The sequence below is a fragment of the Cynocephalus volans genome, chromosome 1, assembly GCF_027409185.1.
Source record: "Cynocephalus volans isolate mCynVol1 chromosome 1, mCynVol1.pri, whole genome shotgun sequence".
NCBI classification, from domain to species: domain Eukaryota; kingdom Metazoa; phylum Chordata; class Mammalia; order Dermoptera; family Cynocephalidae; genus Cynocephalus; species Cynocephalus volans.
Genome location: NC_084460.1, coordinates 171,605,234 through 171,615,466, shown reverse-complemented (window position 1 = coordinate 171,615,466; position 10,233 = coordinate 171,605,234).

Here is a 10,233-nt window from a genome sequence, read left to right as displayed (position 1 = left end):
TCCTGAAACAAACTAGAAATTGTCAATTTTTAATAAATACCAAGACCAAACTACATACTGATTAGAAAAATCCTATTTTTAATATAAATAAATTGGTTAAAAGCAATATGTTAGAAAAAAACATATATATCCTGTGCTATGTTTTGAATATGTTCTTCAAAGTTCCTGTGTTGGAAACTTAATTTCCAATGAAACAGTATTGAGAGGTGGCACCTTTAAGAGGTAATTAGGTCATGAGGGCTCTGCCTTCATGAATGGAAATATGTCATTATATTGCTGGGTTAGTTATAACTGGAGTCAGTCCCTGATAAAAGGATGAGTTCCACTCCCTTTTTCTCTCTCTTTCATCCTCTCACCTTCTGCCATGTGATGACACAGCGAGAAGGTCCTTGCAGATGCTGGCACTTTGATATTGAATTTCCCAGCCCCCTGAATTGTGAGAAAAAAAAATTCTCCATACAATTACCCAGTCTGTGGTATTATGTTTTAATAAAACAAAACAGACTAAGACACCATAGCAATACTAATCAAAATTAAGTTAGAGTACCTATAGAGAAAACCAATTTCAGAACAAAGAATATTACTAGGGATAGGTAGAGACATTATGTACTGAGAATGATACCCAGTCTTCAAATATTAAATTATTAATGAAACTTCAAAATGCACAAACCAAGGACTGATTGATAAAGCTGTAAGGAGGAATGGTCATAAGTCACAGAATGTCAGGCCTTAAAAACTAATGCCACCTTAAGTGACATTACAAGCAGCGCCATTATGGGCCCACAAGGGCGTATTAACGTGGCAGCCTAAGATGGTGCCGGGAGGAAGTAGGGTGGGAGTGTCTGCGGGAACCTTGCCTTAGCCCTTATTGGCCAAATACGTGCTTCTGTACTTGTGAACACTGCGTGGTTGCAATAGCTAGGCATTGAGACAGGATGCATGCTCTCGTAACCTTTAAGGTGATTGGAGGATGTAAAAAACCTCCCTTCCCCATTTGCCTTTAAAAGCAAGTACTTGTGTGATAATAAACGGAACTGCTTGACAGAACCCCCGTGGCGTCTGAGTGTCCTTTAACGGGCTGGTTGGGGCCAGCAGCTGTGCTCACCTCTCTTTGTGGCTCTCTTCCCCTGTCTCCTCTCAATGGGGACCAGAGGGAAAGAAGAATCCGGGCCATCTGCCCGCCCACCAGAAGGGACACCTAGGGAGAGACTGATAGCGAGGCTAGGGCTGTTCGGGTTGGGCAACAACAGAATAAATAGAAAATCAGTAAAACTGAATTACAGTATCAACAAACCTAATTAACATTTAGAATACACTCCAAAAATAATCCATCAGAGTACACTTTCTTCTCAAATGTTCATGAAACATTTATCAAGGTAGAGTATTATGTGTCATAAATATAATAAGATTCAGGTCATAAAACCTATAGTCTGTGGTCATGATTAAATTATAAATCTATAACAGAATGGTATCTAGGAAATCTACCAACACTTAGAAATGAGTACCAAATAAGAAATTTAAAAATATAGAAAATATTTAAAACTGAATAATAATAAAAGAACATATCAAAATTTGCATTAATCCTATAATTACAAGAGATTTACAGCACAAAAGTGTCCATATTAGAAAAGAAGAAAAGCTTTGTATCAATGATCTTTGTTGCCACCTTAAGAAAGTAGAAATAGAAGAGCAGACAAAATTTAAGTAAGCAGGTGTAAGAAAACTATAAAGATCAGAGTGGAGATGAATGAAATTGAAAAGATTAAAACAATATAGAACATCAATAATATCAAAAGCTGGTTCTCTGAGAAGATCAATAAAATTTGTAAACATCTACAAGACTGACCAGGAACAAAAAGAGAAGATACAAGCTTCCAGTGTCAATAATGAGAGAGAAAACTTCCCTGTAGATTTTATAGATATTAAAAAGATAAGAAAGTATTATGAACAACTTTATTATATTAAATTTTAAAATGGGTGAAATTAACGAATGATTTGAAAAACAGAAACTACTAAAGCATATTCAAGAAAATACATGTAATAGATATATAAGTTGATCAAGGTAATTCATCTAATTAATAAATTTTAAAAATGATTATCTCAATATTTGAGAAAAATTTTTTGACCAAATTCGATATCTATTCTTGCTAAAACTGTCAGTATACTAGAAACAGAAGGGAACTAATTGACTCTTCATCTTGGTGAAGAGGAGGTGGGTGAAGAGAGAAGGGTCCAGAAGGAATATGTGATTGAGCTGAGTCTTAAAGTTCAATTCTTGTTTCTAAAGAGATGAAAAGGAAAAGAGGTGCACACAGTAGAGGTCTAGGCTTCAGCAAAGTCACAGAATTATCATATTTTAAGGGTATCCAGTTGCATTTAAGTAGTTCTCTACAATTGGAATATAAGATATTGGAAAAGTAGGATGGGAAGTATATAATACCACACAGTAAATATAGATTTTGTTTTGTTTATTTTCATTTGGTTTCCCTTCTGTTCCTAGCTTGTTGAGAGTGTTTGTCAGGAATGGATATTTGGATTTTCCAAGTGATTTTGCATCAATTGATATAATCATTTTTAACTTGTGGAAAATTAAATTTATAATAAAATTTATTATTTTAAATTTTATAATTCAGTGGCATTAAATGCATTCACATTGTTTTGCAACAGTCACCACTATCCACCTCCAGAACTTTTTCCTCATCCCAGTATGAAACTCTGTAACCATTAAACAGTAACTCCTCACTATCCCTTTCTCCAACCTGTGGTAACTGCTATCCTGCTTTCTGTCTTGACTCATAAAGTGGAATCATATATTTGTTCTTTTGCATCTGGCCTTTTTCACTTAGCACAATGTCTTCAAGATTCATCCATGCTGTACCATGTGTAAGAATTTCATTTTTTAAAGGCTTAATAATATTCCATTGTATGTTTATACCAAATTTTTTTATCTGTTCATACATTGATGGTATTTGGCTACTCTTAATAATGCTGCTATGGGGCCGGCCCCATGGCTCACTCAGGAGAGTGCGGCGCTGGGAGCACCAAGGCTGTGGATTTGTATACTATATAGGGATGGCCGGTGTGCTCACTGTTTGAGCATGGTGTGGACAACACCATGCCAAGGGCTGCAATCCCCTTACTGGTCATATGATAATTCCATGTTTACTTTTTTGGTGGAATTGCTATACTATTTTTTATAACGGTAGCACTATTTTACATTCCTACCAGCAAAGCAGAAGTGTTCTAATTTCTCCATATATTCACCAGTACTAATTATTTTTCGGAGTTTTTTTGTTTGTTTTTTTTGAATATGGTAGCCATCCTAACAGGTATAAAGTAGTGAGATAACCATTTTTTACTTATCCTATTAATAAGTTAAATTAAACTGATTGATTTTATTTTGCCAGTAACACAAATATTCAGAACAAAAATTTTAGATAACACTAAAATTTCAAATTTCAGATTTTGTTCACATTTGTAGAGCTAAGGCTTGGTCTGGAGCTCACAGACCCCTCAAGCCCATTCATAAACCCTTCACATGCTGGTCTATAAGCTAGGTAACCAGCAAAAAGGTCCTTGGAGACTTGATTGAAGTAGGAATAGTCTTTATGCAGCACACACAACACTATGAGCTAGGCAGTACAAAGGAGAAACTTGAAAACTCACCTGCTACTGGCAAAGTCCAAAGGAAAAACTGAGCAGCTGCCAGCAGAGTAAACATGCTCTCTTTTCAGACTCAAGCTCTGCGGGCCTGCTCTGCTTTACAAACTCAAGAACACACAATAACAACAAAACTAAAAAGATGCATTGGTGCACATGCACACTAACTCCACACACACACAACTTGTTTACAAGAAATGTGCTGCTCAACCCCTAACAAGACCTGAGCCAAGGGAGCCTGACTAAATTATCCTATTTTTCTCATAACATTGAATTTAATGCTTAGTATATTTGTTTGCTTCCATAAATTTAAGTTTGTGAACCTTGACTGAAAATTATAATCAAACCTTTTAGTTTAGGGAGATCCTAAACAGAGAGTCAAATTAGTTAATTGACTGCCAATTTCCTCAGAGTAAGGAATCTCTTTTAAATTTTTGTTTTAATGATATGTATATGATGGGGTATTCTATGAATTTCTACTGTGAACTGCTGTATCCTTTTTTTATATAGATAATTCTTAACATAATATAAAAATAAACTATAGTTAGGTTACTAACATAGGTAATTGAATAAATAAGCTTTTAAGAATTAAGGGTCAATGAAGTTTTATGTGAAATATGGTCTTTCAACTGAGGCTTATTGGTTTATTAAACATAGTTTAATTTTATTTCCTACTAATAGTATTGTAAGACTTTGCATATGTTAAGATGCTTCTATTTCGTGACTATTACTATTTGTGTCAGAAAAGCAAATATTTTTCTGAAACTATCCATAGATCCATTGGAAGCTGAGTGACTATTCTTTTTCTTTCTTTTTCTTTTTCTCAATTCAGGATAATTAGTATATTCAACATTACACAATGTAATCATTTTTTGTGGTTGCTTACCAATTTCTTGCTAACTCCCCATCCCCTTTTCCACCTCTGGTAACTTCAGTTCTGTTCTCTCCTTTTGAAAGTTCAACATATTATTGTGATCATTGTATCTTTTCTTATTTATTTATTTATCTACTTACATTTTAGCTCCCACTTCTGAGTGAGGACATGCAATATTTCTCTTTCTGTGCCTGGCTTATTTCACTTAATATAATTCTAAGCTCATCCATGTTGCTGTGAATGGCAGAATTTCCTTCTTTTTTTATGGCAGAGGAGTATTCCATTGTGTGTGTGCATATTTATATGTGTATATATACATATATGTGTGTGTGTGTGTGTGTGTGTGTGTGCGCGCGCGCGCGCGTGTGTGTATACACACACACACACACACACACACACACACCACATATTCCTTATTCAGCCATCTGTCAATGGTCATACAGGTTGATTCCAACTCTTGGCTATTGTAAATAGAGCTGCGATAAACTCAGGAGTGCAGGTATCCCTTCAACATGATGACTTCCATTCCTTTGGGTATATACCCAGCAATGGGATTGCTGGATCATATGGTACTTTTATCTGTAGTTGTGTGAAAAACTTCCATACCGTTTTCTATAAAGGCTGCACTAATTCACAGTCCCACCAACAATATTGGAGGGTTCACATTCCTTCACATTCTTGTCAGCATTTGTTGTTCTCTGTCTTTTCGATAATAGTCAGTCTAACTGGGGTGAGATGACATTTCAATGTAGTTTTGATTTGCATTTCTCTGATGCTTAGGGATATTGAGAATTTTTTCAGGCATCTCTTGGCCATTTGTATATTTCCCTTTGAGAAATGCTTATTCAGCTCCTTTGCCCATTTTTTAATTGGGTTAATTGTATTTTATTGTAAAGTTATTTGAGTTCCTTATATATTCTGGACATTATTCCCTTGTTGGATGCATAGTTTGCAAATATTTTCTTCCATTCTACAGGTTATCTTTTCTCTATTTTAATTGTTTCTTTTGCTCTGCAGAAGCTTTTTAGTTTGATATAATCCCATTTGATTTTTTTTCTTTTGTTGCCTGTGCTTCAAGGGTCTTATTCATAAAGTCTTTACCTAGTACTACATTCTGGTTCCCCCATGTTTTCTTTCAGGAGTTTTATAGATTCAGGTCTTATATTTAAGTCTTTAATTCATTTTGTGTTGATTTTGGTATATGACAAGAGGTATGTGTCTAGTTTCATTCTTTGAAAGACGGATGTCCAGTTTTCCCAGCACCATTTTTTTGAAGAGGCAGTCTTTTCCTTAATGTATGTTCTTGGTGCCTTTGTCAAAGACCAATTGGCTGTAAGCATGTAGGTTGATTTATGGGTTCTCTGGTATGTTCCAATGGCTCAAATGTCTGCTTTTATGCTAGTAACATGCTGTTTTGGCTAGTACTTCCAGTACTGAATTAAATAGAAATGGTGAGAGTGGACATCCTTGTCTTGTTGCCATCCTTAAGGGAAAAACTTTCATCTTTCCGCCCTCACAATGATATTGATGATGGGTTTGTCATATGTGGTTTTTATTCTGTTGCAATACTTCTAATTTGCTGACAGTCTTTATCATGAAGCGATATTGAATTTTGTCAAATGCTTTTTCTGCATCTGTTGAGATGACTATATTGTATTTGTCCTTGATTTTGTTGATATGTTGTATCACATTTATTGACTTACTTATGTTGAACCATCCTCTCATCCCTGGAGTGAATCCTACTTGATTCTGGGTGTGGGTGTGTGTGTGTGTGTGTGTGTGTGTGTGTGTGTGTGTGTGTGTGTGTGTGTGTGTGTGTGTGTGTGTGTGTGTTGTGACTGCAAATATTTTATTGAGGATTTTTGCATCTATGTTCACCAAAGCTATAGGGTTGTAGTATTCTGTTTTTATTATGTCTTTGTCTGATTTTGGTATCAAGGTGATGCTGGTCTCATATAATGAGTTTGGGAGAATGGCCTCTGTTCTGTTCAATTTTTTGGAATAGTTGAAAGAGAACTGGTATTAATTCCTCTTTCAAGTTTTGGTAGAATTCAGCAGTAAAGCCTTCCATTCCTGGTCTTTTCTTTGTTTGGAGAGTGCTGATTACTGCTTTAATTTCATTGCTTATTATTGGTTTGTTCAGGTTTTCTATGTCGTCTTGATTCCGTCCTGGAAATTTGTATGTCCAGAAATTCATCCATTTCCTCCAGGTTTTCAGATTTATTGTTGTCTATTTGTTTATGATAGTCTCTAATGATTCTATGTATTTCTATTGTATCAGTTGTAACATCTCCTTTTAGGGAGCACATTGTTTAATTTCCATATGTTTGTATAGTTTCCCGACATTTGCTTGTTATTGATTTCTAGTTTTAATCTGTTGAGATTTTGTTCATTTAATTTTTTTTTCTTTTTTTTTTTGTTCTCTTGGTTTACTTTGAAAAGACTGTCTTTGAGGTTAGAAATTCTTTCTTCCACTTGTTCTAACCTGCTGTTTACTCTCTAAATTATAGTTTTTATTTCATTGAATGAGTCTTTCATTTCCAGTTCTACAACATATTTTTATGTTTATGGTATTTATCTCTTTGTAAATATCTCTTTTCCTCCTTCATGTTCTGGAGTATTTTCCTCATTTCATTGTGTTGTCTAACTGTGTCTTCTATCTCACTGAGTTTCTTTAAGATTTGTTAATCAGAATTCCTTTTCATACATTTCAAGGGTTTCCTGTTGTTTGTAATCTGGTATTTGAGAATTATAGTATTCTTTTGGTGGTGTCATTTTTTTTTTTAATTTCTAGTATCCCTAGTTTTTATAGTCATCTGGTGGAGAGCTTGCTTCTTCTGTTACTCCAGGGTGACTTTTGAGGACACTGACTTCCTCCTATAGATTTGTTATATATTGCCCACTGGGTGGGTTATTTCAGTTTTGTTTCTGAGTAGACTGAATAGTTTCAGAAGCTCAGGGTTGACTCCTTTGTTCTTGGTAGCCTCAGTAGTTCTGGGGGGTGCTGGCAGGTATTTCTGTGGCTGCGGCCATACAGATTTCTGAGCTTGTGCAGGTGGGTAGGGGCCATGTGCACAGGTGGCTAGATGGCTGTGTCCATGCATGCAAGTGGGGCTGTGCAGGCATCTGTGGCAGCTGGAATTGCATGGGTGGCTAGATATCTGGTGCTGTGGAGGCAGCCCTGGTGGCTGGAGCTACAAAGGCGCTGAATGGCTAGGCCCATGCCAGCGGGTAGGGCCACATGGGCTGCTAGATTGCTCAGCTCATGTGGGTGGGTAGGGCTGTGTGTGCAGCTGGGGTGTGATTTGCAAGGAGGAAAACCTGTGCCACATCTTTAAGATTAGACAGTGGCACAGATGACTGTGGCAGTGGTGGGGATGGGCTGGGGCAGAAGCAGGAGGAGGGTTTCCATTGGGAAGTGCTTATCACCAAACAGATTCTTTTTGCCACAAGGGGGAATTCCTCCTGACTGATCCTGGTGTTGGAGATGTGGCAGCAGCTAAAGCTGTATGCTCTTGCTCTTCTATACCATCCTGCTTTGTTTTCATGCTCCAAGCATCATCAGCAGTTCCCTGCTCCCTCCCATGCACTCCCACAGATGCTTTTCCCTGTACTTAGCTGTCCATTCCTTGCTTTGGTCCCTTTCTGTGGGAGGATCACACATTGTACACCTCTAGTCTGCTATCTTGCTCTTCCCCTCCTGAGTAACTATTAAGAGCCAAAAATCAGAAGAAAGGGAGTCAATGTTCAGTAGTTAATTTATCTGTTCATTGATTAAATCTTAATGTAATGAATGGATATATTGAAAGGGAATGGTATAATGAACACTTATAATATAGAAGTGGTTAGCAGTAATATAGTAAATACTTCATTATTGGCACATGTTATTTTTATAACATATGTTTTTTATGTTTGTGATATATGAACAGGCAAAATTTTATTTATGTCCCTCTGGTGTTTAGTTTCTCCTAAAGGTCTTACCTTTACATTCTAAAGGAAGCTGACACTCACATTTCTGTTTTTCTCTAGTTTTTTCCTTGCTCCTAGGATCACATTCCTAGACACTAAATATCTAACCCAAACCAATGCCAAATAAATCAGCTTTCATTATTTCAGCTCACTAAGGTCTTCCAATTAGTTCTGATTTGAGGCTTCAGAAATAGAAGGTCACAGCTGTCAAGAGGAAGAACACTGTTGCTTAACATTCATCAATGTCAGTAAGATGTCAAACTCTTCCACATTTAAGTTATTTCCTTGTCAGATCCCAAGGCCTTCTATGACTTAAAAAAATCTGGTTTAAAAATTATGTTAATAAAACTATTCGAAAACTGAAGAGTTTGTATCTTAAAGAAAGTTCTATTCCTAAAATCTGCTATCTATGTGCCACATATTTTGTATACAACTAGAGTTATAAGTCATCTTAAAGGCACAACCGACACTAATACTTCTTATTTTTTATTGTTCTGGCATATGCTCTAGTAGTATTCTAGAACAATTTGTGTGCATTATTTTAAAAATTTAAAGAAGGGCCGACCCCGAGGTGCACTCGGGAGAGTGTGGCGCTGGGAGCGCAGCAGCGCTCCCTCCCGCTGCGGGTTCGGATCCTATATAGGGATGGCCGCATGCGCTCACTGGTTGAGCGCGGTGCGGCAGTCACAAAAAATAAATAAATAAATAAATAAATTTAAAGAAAACTTTGAAATGATTTAAAATAATTTTTAGAATAGAGATTTGACTATTTTATCAAACATTATACAACCTCTGATTACTGCAATCTATTGCAGGCAATGTACACACATCTTGATAGGTGGTCAGCTGCAGATATAAACGTTGCTCCTTGATGGATTATTATAGCAGTTCCTTGTGTCTTTAATTTTTAAAACAAAATGAAAATAAATTGTTTTCTCTTTCCTAAAATAATAAATGTTAAAATAATTTAGATTAATTTATCTCATTTTTCAGAGAAGAATTTTTGAAATAGTTAAGTTCCAAGCAATAAAATACTTAAAGTTCCAAGCAATAAAATACTTATGATGGACATGTTTTTCCTATGTTACTATTTTCTCATAATTTTAACATTACAAAACACTGTTTTGACATATTAAAAAACATGCCTTTAAAAAATTAGAAGAGCTATTTCTCTATCATGTAATCCTATAACTTCCATCAAAGCCCTCAAAACAGATCCTCCTATTACAACTTGATGAAAAGTAACACACATAAAATGGAACAATAACCTTAATGTAAAATATGACAATTTTTAAAAATCAGAATTCTTCTGAAAGTGTTCATGATTTGCATGTGCACCTAAGAAAAAAATTCAATTAATACTTTAATTACATGTAACGCATATAGAAAGGAGAAATATTTTTAGTTTATATTGGAGATTTTGCCAAAACAACAATCATTCTTAAATCAGATACTAAAATATTATCTAGTTTTTCATTACTCAAATTATAATGATAATGTCAAACATAGAAATGCCATTATGTCATGCACCTGATCCATGCATGTAATTAAAGGTATTAAAACAGAGTTCTCTGTTATTTTATTTTGAATTTCACATCCTGAACCCATCTTTATTGTGGCAGCTTCCAGTATTCTAGAGGATTCTCCTTGTTTCCAGTGGTTTTAATTATCTGAAAAAAAATTCAGCAAATAAATACTGAAGCTGTTTTGCATTAAAATAAAAATGTAAT